Below are 16,768 nucleotides of genomic sequence, written 5' to 3'. Positions count from 1 at the left end.
GGAAGCCGGCTTTTTGCAAAGGGGTCTCAGGGCCGTGGGCCTCGGCTGTCCCTCCGGCTCCCCAAAGCACAGGGACGAGGTGAGGGGCTTAGACCGTGCCTGGGCAATGTTGTTTCTTACACCTGGGTGTGTGGCATTTCGTTGACCTGGCTACCCCCACTTGGGATAGGTTTTCCACAGCAAGCACCTCTTGTTTGTCGGAAGCCGTTTTTACCTCAGGGTCTCCGGGCTGTGTTCGTTGGGGTTGAACTCCCGCTAGCAAAACCTCCGGGATGAGGGAAGGGCTCAGACTGTGACTGGGCCCTGTGGTCTCTTCCACGTCAGTGTATGGCATTTCTTTCACCTTGCCACAGGTAGTGGGGAGCATGTCTGCACCTGGAGAAGGACTTTCTCGTGGGAAGCCGGTTTCTGTCAAACGGGTCCCAGTGCTCTGCTCCTCTCTTTTCACTCCTGCTGCCAGAAGCCCAGGGAGGATGGGAGGGCTTAGAACATGGCTGGGCACTGGGGTTTCTTCCAGAGAAGTGGAGGGCATTTGCTTTACCTTGCCACAACCACTTGTGAGAGGGTCTGCACCTCAGGAAAACTGTTTCCGTGGGAAGCCGGCTTTTTGCAAAGGGGTCTCAGGGCCGTGGGCCTCGGCTGTCCCTCCGGCTCCCCAAAGCACAGGGATGAGGTGAGGGGCTTAGACCATGCCAGGGCAATGTTGTTTCTTACACCTGGGTGTGTGGCATTTTGTTGACCTGGCTACGCCCACTTGGGATAGGTTTTCCACAGCAAGCACCTATTGTTCGTCGGAAGCCTTTTTTGCCCCAGGGGTCTCTGGGCTGTGTTCATTGGGGTTGAACTCCTGCTAGCAAAACCGCCGGGATGAGGGAAGGGTTCAGACTGTGCCTGGGCCCTGTGGTCTCTTCCAGGTCAGTGTATGGCATTTCCTTCACCTTGCCACAGGCACTGGGGAGCATGTGTGCACGTGGTGAAGGACTTCCTCGTGGGAAGCCGGTTTCTGTCAAAGGGTCCCAGTGCTGTGTTCCTCTCTTTTCACTCCTGCTGCAGAAGCCCAGGGAGGAGGGGAGGGCTTAGAACATGGCTGGGCACTGTGGTTTCTTCCAGAGAAGTGGATGGCATTTCTTTACCTTGCCACAACCACTTGTGAGAGGGTCTGCACCTCAGGAAAACTGTTTACGTGGGAAGCCGGCTTTTGGCCAAACGGGTCTCAGGCCCGTGGGCCTCGGGTGTCCCTCCGGCTCCCCAAAGCACAGGGACGAGGTGAGGGGCTTAGACCCTGCCTGGGCAATGTTGTTTCTTACCCCTGGGTGTGTGGCATTTTGTTTACCTGGCTATCCCCACTGGGATAGGTTTTCCACAGCAAGAGCATATTGTTCGTCGGAATCCGTTTTTGCCCCAGGGGTCTCCGTGCTGTGTTCGTTGGGGTTGAACTTCTGCTAGCAAAACCGCCGGGATGAGGGAAGAGCTCAGACGGTGCCTGGGCACTGTGGTCTCTTACCTTACCCGTACCCTAACTGGAACCCAAACCCTATACCCTGACCGAGACCCTTAGCCTGATCCTGACCTTTACCCTGACCCTAACCCTAACCCTAACCCTAACCAGAACCCTAGCCCTAACCCGAACCCTAACACTAATCCTAACCCTAACCCGAAACCTAACCCTAACCCTAAACCTAACCCTACCACGAAAACTAACCCTAACCCTAAACCTAACCCTAAGCGTAACGTGAACTCTAACCCTAACCCTAACCCTAAACCAAACCCTTACCCTAACCCTAACCCTAACCCTAACGCTAACCCGAAACCTAACCATAAACCTAACCCTAACCTTAACCCGAAACCGAACCCTAACCCGAACCCTAACCCTATACCGAATCCTAACCCGAACCCTAACCCTAACCCTAACCCTAACCCCTAACCTGACCCCAAACTCGAACTCCTAACCCTAACCCTAACCCTAACCCTAATAGTAACCCTAACCCTAACCCTAACCCTAACCCTAACCCTAAGCTAACCCTAACCCTAACCCTAACCCTAACCCGAACCTGACCCGAACCCTAATCACGAAACCTAACCCTTACCCTGACCATGACCCTGACCCTAACCCTCACCCTAAACCCTCAAACCTGACCCTGAACCTAACCTTATACCTGACCCTGACCCTGACCCTAAACCCTAAACCCTGACACTGACCCTGACCCTCACCCTAACCCGAACCCTAACCCGAACCCTAACCCGAACCCTAACCCTAACCCTAACCCTATCCGAACCCTAACCCTAACCCAAACCCTAACCGTAACCCTAACCCTAATCCGAACACTAACCCTAACCCTAACCCTAACCCTAACCCTAACCCTAACCGTAACCCTAACCCTAACCCTAACCATAATCGGAACCCGAACACTAACCCTAACCCGAACCCTAACCCTAACCCTAACGTGAACCCGAACCCGAATCCAAAACCTCACCCTAACCCGAACCCTAACCCGAACTCTAACCCTAACCCTAACCCTAACCCTAACCTAACCCTAACCCTAACCTGAACCCTAAGCCTAACCCTAACCCGAACGCTAACCCTAAACCGAATCGTAACCCTAACCCTAACCGTAACCCTAACCCTAACCCTAACCATAACCCGAACCCGAAACTTAACCCTAACCCGAACCCTAAACTTAACCCGACCCTAACCATAACCCTATCCCTAACCGGAAACCTAACCCTAACCCTAACCCTAACCCTAACCGTAACGCTACCCGAACCCTAACCCTAAACCAAACCCTAACCCTAAGCCTAACCCTAACCCTAACCCTAACCCTAACTCAAACCCTAACCCCAACCCTAACCCGAACCCTAACCCTAACCCTAACCCTAACTTAACCCTAACCCGAACCCGAACGCTAACCCTAACCCTAACCCTAACCCGTACCCTAACCCGAACCCGAACCCTTACCCGAACCCTAACCCTAAACTGAACCGTAACCCTAACCCGAACCCTAGTCCTAAACCGAACGCTAACCCTAACCTGAACCCTAAAAGGACCCTAAACCTAACCCTAACCCTCAGCCTAACCCAAATCCGAATTCTAACCCTAACTTAACCCTTACCCTAACCCTAACCCGAACACTAACCCTGACGTGAACTTGAACCAGAACCCTAACCTTAAACCAAACCCTAACCCTAACACTAACCCTCAGCCTAACCCGAACCCTAACCCTAACCATAACCCTAACCCTAAACCTCAGCCTAACCCTAACCCTAAACCTAACCCTAACCCGAACACAAACCCTAACCCTAAGCCTAAAGCGATTCCGAACCCTAACCCTAACCCTAACCCTAACCCTAATCCTGAACCTAACCCTAACCCCAAACCCTAAAACCTGACCCTGACCCTAACCCTAACCATGACCCTCACCCTAAACCTAACGCTGACCCTGACACTGACCCTAATCCCTAAACCCTGACCCTGATCCTAACCCTAACCCGAACCCTAAACCTAACCAGAACCCTAACCCTAAGCTGAAACCTAACCCTAACCCGAACCCTAACCGTAACCCTAACCCTAACCCTAACCCTAAAACTAACCCGACCCTAACCCTAACCCTAACCCGAACCCTAACCATAACCCGTACCGTAACCCGAACCCGAACCCGAACCCTTACCCGAAACCTAACCCTAAGCCGAACCCTAACCCGAACACTAACCCTAACCCCATCCCTAACCCGAACCGGAACCCGACGCGAACTGTCAACCGAACACGAACCCTAACCCTAACCCTGACACTGACCCTGACCCTGATCCTGACCATGACCCTGACCCTAATCCTAACCCTAAACCCTAATACCTGACCCTGACCCCAAACCTAACCCTGACCCTGACCCTGACTCTAAACCCTAAACCCTGACCCTGACCCTGACCCTACCCTAACCCGAACCCTGACCGGAACCCGAACCCTAACCCTGACATGAATCTGAACACGAACCCTAACCCTAACCCGAACCCGAATCCCTAACACGAACCCAAACCCGAACCCCTAACCCAAACCCTAACCCTAACCCGAACCCTAGCCCTAACCCGAACCCGAATCCTAACCAGAACTCTAACCCTAACCCTAACCATACCCGAAATATAACCCTAAACCTAACCCTAACCCGAACCCTAACCCTAACCCGTACCCTAACACGAACCCTAACCCAAAACCTAACCCTAACAGTAACCCTAACCCTAACCCTCTCCTAATCCTAACCCTTACCCTAACCCTTACTCGAACCCGAACCTGAAACGCAACCCGAACCCTAAACCTAACACTAACCCTAACCCTCAGCCTAACACGAACCTGAACCCGAATCCTAACCGTAACCCTACTCGAAACAGAACCCTAACCCAAACCCTAACCCTAAACCGAACCATAACCCTAACCAGAACCCTAGCCCTAACCCGAACCCTAACCTTAATCCTAACCCTAACACGAAACCTAACCCTAACCCTAACCCGAACCCTAACCTTAACATGAACCTGAACCCGAAACCTAACCCTAACCCTAACCCTAACACGAAAACTAACCCTAACCCTAACCCTAACGCTAACGCGAACCCTAACCATAACCCTAACCCTAACCTTAACCCGAAACCGAACCCTAACCCGAACCCTAACCCTAACCCGAACCCTAACCCGAACCATAACCCTAACCCTAACCCTAAACCTGACCCTGACCCTTACCCTGACCCTAAACCCTAAACCCTGACCCTGACCCTGACCCTAACCCTAAACCGAACCCTGACCCGATCCTGAACACTAACCGTGATGCGAACTTGAACCCGAACCTGAACGCGAACCCCTAACCTGACCCCAAACCCGAACCCCTAACCCTAACCCTAACCCGAAACCTAACCCTAACCCGAACCCTAACCCGAACACCAATTCGAACCCTAACCCTAACCCTAACCCTAACCGAAAACGAACCCGAACCCGAACCATAACCCAAACGCGAACCCTAACCCGAACCCGAACCCTATCCCTAACTCTAAACTTAAACCCTAAAACCTCACCGTGACCCAAACACTAACCCTGATCCTGACCATGAACCTGACCCTGACCCTAGACCCTAAACCCTGACGCTGACCCTGACCCTAACCCAAACCCAAAACCTGACCTGAACCCTAACCCTAACCCTAACCCTAACCCTACCCGAACCCTAACCCTAAAACAAACCCTAACCGTAAACCTAACCCTAACCTGAAGCCGAACCCTAACCCTAACCCTACCCGAAACCTAACCCTAAACCAAACCCTAAACCTAACCCTAACCCTACCCGAACCCTAACCCTAAACCAAACCCTAACCCTAAACCTAACCCGAACCCTAACCCTAACCCTCACCCGAATCCTAACCTAAACCCTAACCCTAACCCTAACCCTAACATGAACAGAAACCCGAAACCTAACCCTAACCCTAACCCTAACACGAACACTAAACCTAACCCTAACCCTAACCATAACGTGAACCCTAACCCTAACCCTAACCCTAACCCTAACCCTAACCCTGACCCGGACCCTACCCTAACCCGAACCCTGACCGGAACCCGAACCCTAACCCTGACATGAATCTGAACACGAACCCTAACCCTAACCCGAACCCGAATCCCTAACACGAACCCAAACCCGAACCCCTAACCCGAACCCTAACCCTAACCCGAACCCTAGCCCTAACCAGAACCCGAATCCTAACCAGAACTCTAACCCTAACCCTAACCATACCCGAAATATAACCCTAAACCTAACCCTAACCCGAACCCTAACCCTAACCCGTACCCTAACCCTAACCCTAACCCTAACCCTAACCCTAACCCTAACCCTAACCCTAACCCTAACCCTAACCCTAACCCTAACCCTAACCCTAACCCTAACCCGAAACCTAACCCGAATCCTAACCCGAACCCTAACCCTAACCCTAAACCTAACCCTAACCCGAACCCTAACCCTAACCATAATCGGAACCCGAAGCCTAACCCTAACCCGAACCCTAACCCTAACCCTAACGCGAACCCGAACCCGAATCCAAACCCTAACCCTAACCCGAACCCTAACCCGAACTCTAACCCTAACCCTAACCCTAACCCTAAACCTAAACTACCCTAACCCTAACCCGAACCCTAACCCTAACCCTAACCGTAAACCTAACCCAAACGCTAACCCTAACCCGAATCGTAACCCTAACCCTAACCGTAACCCTAACCCTAACCCTAACCATAACCCGAACCCGAAACTTAACCCTAACCCGAACCCTAACCCTAACCCGACCCTAACCATAACCCTATCCCTAACCGGAAACCTAACCCTAACCCTAACCCGAACCCGAAACCGAACCCTAACCCTAACACTATCCCTAACCGGAAACCTAACCCTAACCCTAACCCGAACCCTAACCCTAACCCTAACCCTAACCATAACCCTAACCCTAATCCGAACACTAACCCTAAACCTAACCCTAACCCTAACTCTAACCCTAACCCGAACCCGAAGCCAAACACTAACCATAACCCAAACGATACCCAAACCCGAACCCTAAACCAAAACCGATCCCGCAACCTAACCCTAACCCGAAACCTAACCCTAACCCTAACCCTAACCCTATCCCTAACCGGAAACCTAACCCTAACCCTAACCCGAACCCTAACCCTAAACTAACCCAAAACCGAACCCGAACCCTAACCCTAACTGTAACCCTAACCCGAACACTAAACCTAACCCGACCCTAACCCTAACCCTATCCCTAACCTGAAACCTAACCCAAACCCGAACCCGAACCCGAACAATAACCCTAACCCTAACCCTAACCCAAACCCTAACCCTAACACGAACCCAAACCCGAACCCGAACCCAAAATCTAACCCTAACCCGAACGCTAACCCAAACCCGAACCCTAACCCAAATCCTAACCCTAAACTTAACCCTAAAACGAACCCGAACCCTAAACCGAACCCTAACCCTAACCCTAACCCTAACCCTAAACCTAACCCAAAACCGAACCCGAACCCTAACCCTAACCGTAACCCTAAGCCGAACACTAAACCTAACCCGACCCTAACCCTAACCCTATCCCTAACCTGAAACCTAACCCTAACCCTAACCCGAACCCGAACACTAACCCTAACCCTAAAACATAACCCGAACCCTAACCCTAACCCGAACCCTAACCCTAACCCTAACCCTAATGAGAACCCGAACCTGAATCCAAACCCTAACCCTAACCCAAACCCTAACCCGAACCCTAACCCTAAGCCTAACCCGAACCCTAACCCGAACCCGAACCCGAACCGTAACCCTAACCCTAACCCTAACCCTAACCTGAACCCTAACCCTAACCCTAATTCTTACCCTAAGCCTAACCCGAACCCGAACCCTAACCCTACCCGTAACCCTAACCCGAACACTAAACCTAACCTGACCCTAACCCTAACCCTATCCCTAACCTGAAACCTAACCCTAACCCTAAACGTAACCCGAACCCGAACCCTAACCCTAACCCTAACCCTAACACGAACCCTAACCCTAACCCGAACCCTAACCCGAAACCGAACCCGAACCCTAACCCTAACCCTAACCAGAACCCTAACCCTAACCCTTACTCTAACCCTAACCCGAACCCGACCCCTAACCCGAAACCGAACCCGAACCCTAACCCTAACCCGAACCCTATCCTAACCCGAAACCTAACCCGAACCCTAACCCGAACCCGAACCCTAACCCTAACCCGAACCCTAACCCGAAAACGAACCCTAACCCGAACCCTAACCCTAACCGTAACCCTAACCCTAACCCAAACACTAACCCTAACCTGACCCAAACCCTAACCCTATCCCTAACCTGAAACCTTACCCGAACCCTAACCCGAAACCGAACCCGAACCCTAACCCTAACCCGAACCCGAACCCTAACCCTAACCCGAACCCTAACACGAACCCTAACCCTAACCCGAACCCGAACCCTAACCCGAAACCGAACCCGAACCCTAACCCTAACCCTACAAGAACCCTAACCCTAACCCTAAAACTAACCCGAAACCTGGCCCTAACTCAAACCCTAACCCGAACCCTAACCCTAACCCTAACTCAAACCCTAACCCGAACCCTAACCCTAACCCGAACCCGAACCCTTCCCTAACCCTAACCCATACCCGAACCCTAAACCTAACCCTACCCGAACCCTAACCCTAACCCAAACCCTAACCCTAACCCGAACCCTAACCGTAACCCTAACCCTAACCCGTACCCTCACCCTAACCCTAATCCCTAAACACTGACCTTGACCCTAACCCTAACCCTGACACTGACCCTGACCCTAACCCTAACCCGAACCCTGACCGGAACCTGAAGCCTAACCCTGACGCGAACCTGACCCCGAACCCAAACCCCGAACCTGAACCCGAAACCAAACCCCTAACCCTAAGCCTAACCCTAACCCGAACCCTTACATGAACCCAAACCCTAATGCGAACCCTCACCCGAACCCTAACCCGAACCCTATCCCTAAACCGAACCCGAACCTGACCCGAACCCTAATCACGAAACCTAACCCTGACCCTGACCATGACCCTGACCCTAACCCTCACCCTAAACCCTCAAACCTGACCCTGAACCTAACCTTAAACCTGACCCTGACCCTGACCCTAAACCCTAAACCCTGACACTGACCCTGACCCTCACCCTAACCCGAACCCTGACCCGAACCTGAACACTAACCCTGACGCGAACATCAACCCGAAACCTAACCCGAACCCGAACCCTAACCCTAACCCGAACCCTAACCCTAACCCTAACCCTAACCCTCACCCGAACCCTAACACGAACGCTAACCCTAACCCTGACTCTAACACTAACATTAAACTTAACCCTAACCCGAATCTGAGCCCTAACTCTAACCCTAACCCTATCCGAACCCTAACCCTAACCCAAACCCTAACCGTAACCATAACCCGAACACTAACCCTAATCCTAACCCTAACCCTAACCCTAACCCTAACCCAAACCCTAACCGTAACCCTAACCCGAACACTAACCCTAATCCTAACCCTAACCCTAAACCTAACCCTAACCCTAACCCGAACCCTAACCCGAAACCGAACCCGAACCCTAACCCTAACCCTAACCAGAACCCTAACCCTAACCCTTACTCTAACCCTAACCCGAACCCGACCCCTAACCCGAAACCGAACCCGAACCCTAACCCTAACCCGAACCCTATCCTAACCCGAAACCTAACCCGAACCCTAACCCGAACCCGAACCCTAACCCTAACCCGAACCCTAACCCGAAAACGAACCCTAACACGAACCCTAACCCTAACCGTAACCCTAACCCTAACCCGAACACTAACCCTAACCTGACCCAAACCCTAACCCTATCCCTAACCTGAAACCTTACCCGAACCCTAACCCGAAACCGAACCCGAACCCTAACCCTAACCCGAACCCGAACCCTAACCCTAACCCGAACCCTAACACGAACCCTAACCCTAACCCGAACCCGAACCCTAACCCGAAACCGAACCCGAACCCTAACCCTAACCCTACAAGAACCCTAACCCTAACCCTAAAACTAACCCGAAACCTGGCCCTAACTCAAACCCTAACCCGAACCCTAACCCTAACCCTAACTCAAACCCTAACCCGAACCCTAACCCTAACCCGAACCCGAACCCTTCCCTAACCCTAACCCATACCCGAACCCTAACCCTAACCCTACCCGAACCCTAACCCTAACCCAAATCCTAACCCTAACCCGAACCCTAACCGTAACCCTAACCCTAACCCGAATACTACCCCAAACCCTAACCCTAACCGTAACCCTAACCATTACCCGTACCGTAACCCGAACCCGAACCCGAACCCGAACCCTTACCCGAAACCTAACCCTAAGCCGAACCCTAACCCGAACACTAACCCTAACCCCATCCCTAACCCGAACCGGAACCCGACGCGAACTGTCAACCGAACACGAACCCTAACCCTGACACTAACCCTGATCCTGACCATGACCCTGACCCTAATCCTAACCCTAAACCCTAATACCTGACCCTGACCCCAAACCTAACCCTGACCCTGACCCTGACTCTAAACCCTAAACCCTGACCCTGACCCTGACCCTACCCTAACCCGAACCCTGACCGGAACCCGAACCATAACCCTGACATGAATCTGAACCCGAACCCTAACCCTAACCCGAACCCGAATCAATAACAAGAACTCAAACCCGAACCCCTAACCCGAACCCTAACCCTAACCCTAACCCTAACCCTAACCCTAACCCTATCCGAACCCTAACCCTAACACTAACCCTAACCCTAACCCTAACCCTAACTCAAACCCGAACCCCTAACCCGAACCCTAACCCTAACCCGAACCCTAGCCCTAACCCGAACCCTAACCCTAACCCTAAAACAAACCCTAACCGTAAACCTAACCCTAACCTGAAGCCGAACCCTAACCCTAACCCTACCCGAACCCTAACCCTAAACCAAACCCTAAACCTAACCCTAACCCTAACCCTAACCCTAACCCTAACCCCAACCCGAAACCTAACCCTAACAGTAACCCTAACCCGAAACCTAACCCTAACCCGAACACTAACCCTAACCCTAATCCTCAGCCTAACCCGAACCCGAACCCTAACGCTAACCCTACCTGAACCCTAATCCTAAACCAAACCCTAACCCTAAACCTAACCCTAACCCTAACCCGAACCGTAACCATAACCCTAACCCTAACCTTAACCCGAAACCGAACGCTAACCGAAACCTGACCCGAACCAGAACACTAAACCTGACGCGAATTTGAACCCAAAACCTAACCCGAACCCGAACCCCGAACCCGAACCCCTAACCCTAACCCTAACCCTAACCCTACAAGAACCCTAACCCTAACCCTAAAACTAACCCGAACCCTGGCCCTAACTCAAACCCTAACCCGAACCCTAACCCTAACCCTAACTCAAACCCTAACCCGAACCCTAACCCTAACCCGAACCCGAACCCTTCCCTAACCCTAACCCATACCCGAACCCTAACCCTAACCCTACCCGAACCCTAACCCTAACCCAAACCCTAACCCTAACCCGAACCCTAACTGTAACCCTAACCCTAACCCGTACCCTCACCCTAACCCTAATCCCTAAACACTGACCTTGACCCTAACCCTAACCCTGACACTGACCCTGACCCTAACCCTAACCCGAACCCTGACCGGAACCTGAAGCCTAACCCTGACGCGAACCTGAACCCGAACCCAAACCCCGAACCTGAACCCGAAACCAAACCCCTAACCCTAAGCCTAACCCTAACCCGAACCCTTACATGAACCCAAACCCTAATGCGAACCCTCACCCGAACGCTAACCCGAACCCTATCCCTAAACCGAACCCGAACCTGACCCGAACCCTAATCACGAAACCTAACCCTGACCCTGACCATGACCCTGACCCTAACCCTCACCCTAAACCCTCAAACCTGACCCTGAACCTAACCTTAAACCTGACCCTGACCCTGACCCTAAACCCTAAACCCTGACACTGACCCTGACCCTCACCCTAACCCGAACCCTGACCTGAACCTGAACACTAACCCTGACGCGAACATGAACCCGAAACCTAACCCGAACCCTAACCCGAACCCTAACCCGAACCCTAACCCTAACCCTCACCCGAACCCTAACACGAACGCTAACCCTAACCCTGACTCTAACACTAACATTAAACTTAACCCTAACCCGAATCTGAGCCCTAACTCTAACCCTAACCCTATCCGAACCCTAACCCTAACCCAAACCCTAACCGTAACCCTAACCCGAACACTAACCCTAATCCTAACCCTAACCCTAAACCTAACCCTAACCCTAACCCTATCCGAACCCTAACCCTAACCCAAACCCTAACTGTAACCCTAACCCTAACCCGAACACTAACGCTAACCCTAACCCTAACCCTAACCCTAACCCTAACCGTAACCCTAACACTAACCCTAACCCTAACCCTAACCATAATCGGAACCCGAACAATAACCCTAACCCGAACCCTAACCCTAACCCTAACGCGAACCTGAACCCGAATCCAAAACCTAACCCTAACCCGAACCCTAACCCGAACTCTAACCCTAACCCTAACCCTAACCCTAACCTAACCCTAACCCTAACCCGAACCCTAACCCTAACCCTAACCGAAACCCTAACCCGAACGCTAACCCTAAACCGAATCGTAACCCTAACCCTAACCGTAACCCTAACCCTAACCCTAAACATAACCCGAACTCGAAACCTAACCCTAACCCTAAACCAAACCCTAACCCTAAGCCTAACCCTAACCCTAACCCTAACCCTAACTCAAACCCTAACCCGAACCCTAACCCGAACCCTAACCCTAACCCTAACCCTAACCCTAACCCGAACCCGAACCCTAACCCTAAAACTAACCCGACCCTAACCCTAACCCTAACCCGAACCCTAACCATATCCCGTACCGTAACCCGAACCTGAACCCGAACCCTTACCCGAAACCTAATCCTAAGTCAAACCCTAACCCTAACCCGAACACTAACCCTAACCCCATCCCTAACCCGAACCGGAACCCGACGCGAACTGTCAACCGAACACGAACCGTAACCCTGACACTGACCCTGACCCTGATCCTGACCATGACCCTGACCCTAATCCTAACCCTAAACCCTAATACCTGAACCTGACCCCAAACCAAACCTTGACCCTGACCCTGACTCTAAACCCTAAACCCTGACCCTGACCCTGACCCTACCCTAACCCGAACCCTGACCGGAACCCGAACCCTAACCCTGACATGAATCTGAACCCGAACCCTAACCCTAACCCGAACCCGAATCCCTAACACGAACCCAAACCCGAACCCCTAACCCGAACCCTAACCCTAACCCGAACCCTAGCCCTAACCCGAACCCTAACCCGAAACCGAATCCTAACCAGAACTCTAACCCTAACCCTAACCATACCCGAAATATAACCTAAACCTAACCCTAACCCGAACACTAACACGAACCCTAACCCAAAACCTAACCCTAACAGTAACCCTAACCCTAACCCTCTCCTAATCCTAACCCTTACCCTAACCCTTACTCGAACCCGAACCTGAAACGTAACCCGAACCCTAAACCTAACACTAACCGTAACCCTCAGCCTAACCCTAACCCGAACCCGAATCCCTAACACGAACCCAAACCCGAACCCCTAACCCGAACCCTAACCCTAAACCGAACCCTAGCCCTAACCCGAACCCTAACCCTAACCCTAAAACAAACCCTAACCGTAAACCTAACCCTAACCTGAAGCCAAACCCTAACCCTAACCCTACCCGAACCCTAACCCTAAACCAAACCCTAAACCTAACCCTAACCCTAACCCTAACCCTAAACCCAACCCGAAACCTAACCCTAACAGTAACCCTAACCCGAAACCTAACCCTAACCCGAACACTAACCCTAACCCTAATCTTAAGCCTAACCCGAACACGAACCCTAACGCTAACCCTACCTGAACCCTAATCCTAAACCAAACCCTAACCCTAACCCTAACCCTAACCCGAACCATAACCATAACCCTAACCCTAACCTTAACCCGAAACCGAACGCTAACCGAAACCTGACCCGAACCAGAACACTAAACCTGACGCGAATTTGAACCCAAAACCTAACCCGAACCCCGAACCCGAACCCCTAACCCTAACCCTAACCCTAACCCTACAAGAACCCTAACCCTAACCCTAAAACTAACCCGAACCCTGGCCCTAACTCAAACCCTAACCCAAACCCTAACCCTAACCCTAACCCTAACTCAAACCCTAACCCGAACCCTAACCCTAACCCGAACCCGAACCCCTCCCTAACCCTAACCCATACCCGAACCCTAACCCTAACCCTACCCGAACCCTAACCCTAACCCAAACCCTAACCCTAACCTGAACCCTAACCGTAACCCTAACCCTAACCCGTACCCTCACCCTAACCCTAATCCCTAAACACTGACCTTGACCCTAACCCTAACCCTGACACTGACCCTGACCCTAACCCTAACCCGAACCCTGACCGGAACCTGAAGCCTAACCATGACGCGAACCTGACCCCGAACCCAAACCCCGAACCTGAACCCGAAACCAAACCCCTAACCCTAAGCCTAACCCTAACCCGAACCCTTACATGAACCCAAACCCTAATGCGAACCCTCACCCGAACCCTAACCCGAACCCTATCCCTAAACCGAACCCGAACCTGACCTGAACCCTAATCACGAAACTTAACCCTGACCCTGACCATGACACTGACCCTAACCCTCACCCTAAACACTTAAACCTGACCCTGAACCTAACCTTAAACCTGACCCTGACCCTGACCCTAAACCATAAACCCTGACACTGACCCTGATCCTCACCCTAACACGAACCTGACCCGAACCTAAACACTAACCCTGACGCGAATATCAACCCGAAACCTAACCCGAATCCTAACCCTAACCCTAACCCTAACCCTAACTCAAACCCTAACCCTAACCCTAACCCTAACCCTAACCCTAACCCTAACCCGAATCCAAACCCTAACCCTAACCCGAACCCTAACCCGAACTCTAACCCTAACCCTAACCCTAACCCTAAACTACCCTAACCCTAACCCGAACCCTAACCCTAACCCTAACCATAACCCTAACCCAAACGCTAACCCTAACCCGAATCGTAACCCTAACCCTAACCGTAACCCTAACCCTAACCCTAACCATAACCCGAACCCGAAACTTAACCCTAACCCGAACCCTAACCCTAACCCGACCCTAACCCTAACCCTATCCCTAACCGGAAACCTAACCCTAACCCTAACCCGAACCCTAACCCTAACCCTAACCCTAACCCTAACCCTAATCCGAACACTAACCCTAAACCTAACCCTAACCCTAACTCTAAACCTAACCCGAACCTGAAGCCAAACACTAACCATAACCCAAACGATACCCAAACCCGAACCCTAAACCAAAACCGATCCCGCAACCTAACCCTAACCCGAAACCTAACCCTAACCCTAACCCTAACCCTATCCCTAACCGGAAACCTAACCCTAACCCGAACCCTAACCCTAAACCTAACCCAAAACCGATCCCGAACCCTAACCCTAACCGTAACCCTAACCCGAACACTAAACCTAACCCGACCCTAACCCTAACGCTATCCCTAACCTGAAACCTAACCCTAACCCGAACCCGAACCCGAACAATAACCCTAACCCTAACCCTAACCCAAACCCTAACCCTAACACGAACCCAAACCCGAACCCGAACCCAAAATCTAACCCTAACCCGAACGCTAACCCAAACCCGAACCCTAACCCAAATCCTAACCCTAAACTTAACCCTAAAACGAACCCGAACCCTAAACCGAACCCTAACCCTAACCCTAACCCGAAACCTAACCCGAACCCGAACCCTAACCCGAACCCTAACCCTAACCCTAACCCTAACCCTAACCCTAACCCTAACCCTAAACCGAACCCTAACCCTAACCGTAACCCGAACCCTAACCCTAAACCGAACCCTAATCCGAACCCGAACCCGAACCCTAACCCGAACCCTTACCCTAACCCTAACCCGAACCCTAACCCGAGCCTGAACCCGAACCCGAACCCTAATCCTAACCCGAACCCGAACCCTAATCCTAACCCGAACCCGAACCCGAATCCATACTCGAAAGCGAAACCAATACCGAACCAGAACCCGAACCCGAACCCTAACCCCTAACCCGAACCCGAACCCGAATCCATAACTGAAAGCGAAACCGATACCGAACCCGAACCGTAACTGAAACCGAACCCTACCCGAACCCGAACCCTACCCGAACCCGAACCTGAAACCTACCCGAACCAGAACCAGAACCAGAACCCAAACCCCTAACCCGAACCCGAACCCGAAACCCATAATTGTTTGTGCCAATGTAAAGAAAATGCCATACGCTTATCTGTAAGAAACAACAGTGCCCTGGAACAGTCTGAGCCTTAATATCAGCACTGTGCTTTTGGGAGCGGGAGTTAAAGCGGAGGCAAACAGCACTAAGACACATTTGGCAAAAATCGCGTTCCAATGAATAATATTTTCTTCCCTTTCAAACCCAAACGTAAGTGGTTGTGGCCAGATAAATAAATGCCACACCCTTATGTGTAAGAAACAACAGTGCCCAGGAACGGGTTTCTACGTGAAGAAAATATTTCTCGTTGGAACTCCGCTTTTTTACTTTACCTTCCACAACCCCTTGTGATAGGGTTTCCACGTTAAGAAAATCGTTTTCATTGGAAGCCGGTTTTTCCCAAATGTGTCTAAGTGCTGTATTCCTCGGGTTTCCCTCATGCTACCAAAAGCACAGTGATGATGTTAGGGCTTAGACTGTTCCTGGGTAATGTTGTTTCTTACACATAAGGGTGTGGCATTTTCTTTACATTGCCACAACCACATATGATAGGGTTTCAACATGAACAAAATATTTTTCGTTGGAAGCGGTTTTTTGTCAAATGTGTCTCAATACCGTGTTGTTTGGGATTAACTAATGCTACCGAAATCACTATGATGATGTGAGGGCTCAGACCGATCCTGGAAACTTGTTTCTTACAGATAAGCGTATGGCATTTTCTTTACATTGGCACAAACAATTATGATAGAGTTTGCAAAAGAGAAAATTTATTTCATTGAAAGGCGGTTTTTGCCAAATTTTCTCAGCTGTTTGC

Source organism: Ursus americanus, chromosome 19, assembly GCF_024610735.1.
Source record: "Ursus americanus isolate L20-20 chromosome 19, mUrsAme1.1.p, whole genome shotgun sequence".
NCBI classification, from domain to species: domain Eukaryota; kingdom Metazoa; phylum Chordata; class Mammalia; order Carnivora; family Ursidae; genus Ursus; species Ursus americanus.
The sequence above is the reverse complement of the archived record's forward strand: the minus strand, read 5'-3'. Positions refer to the sequence as shown.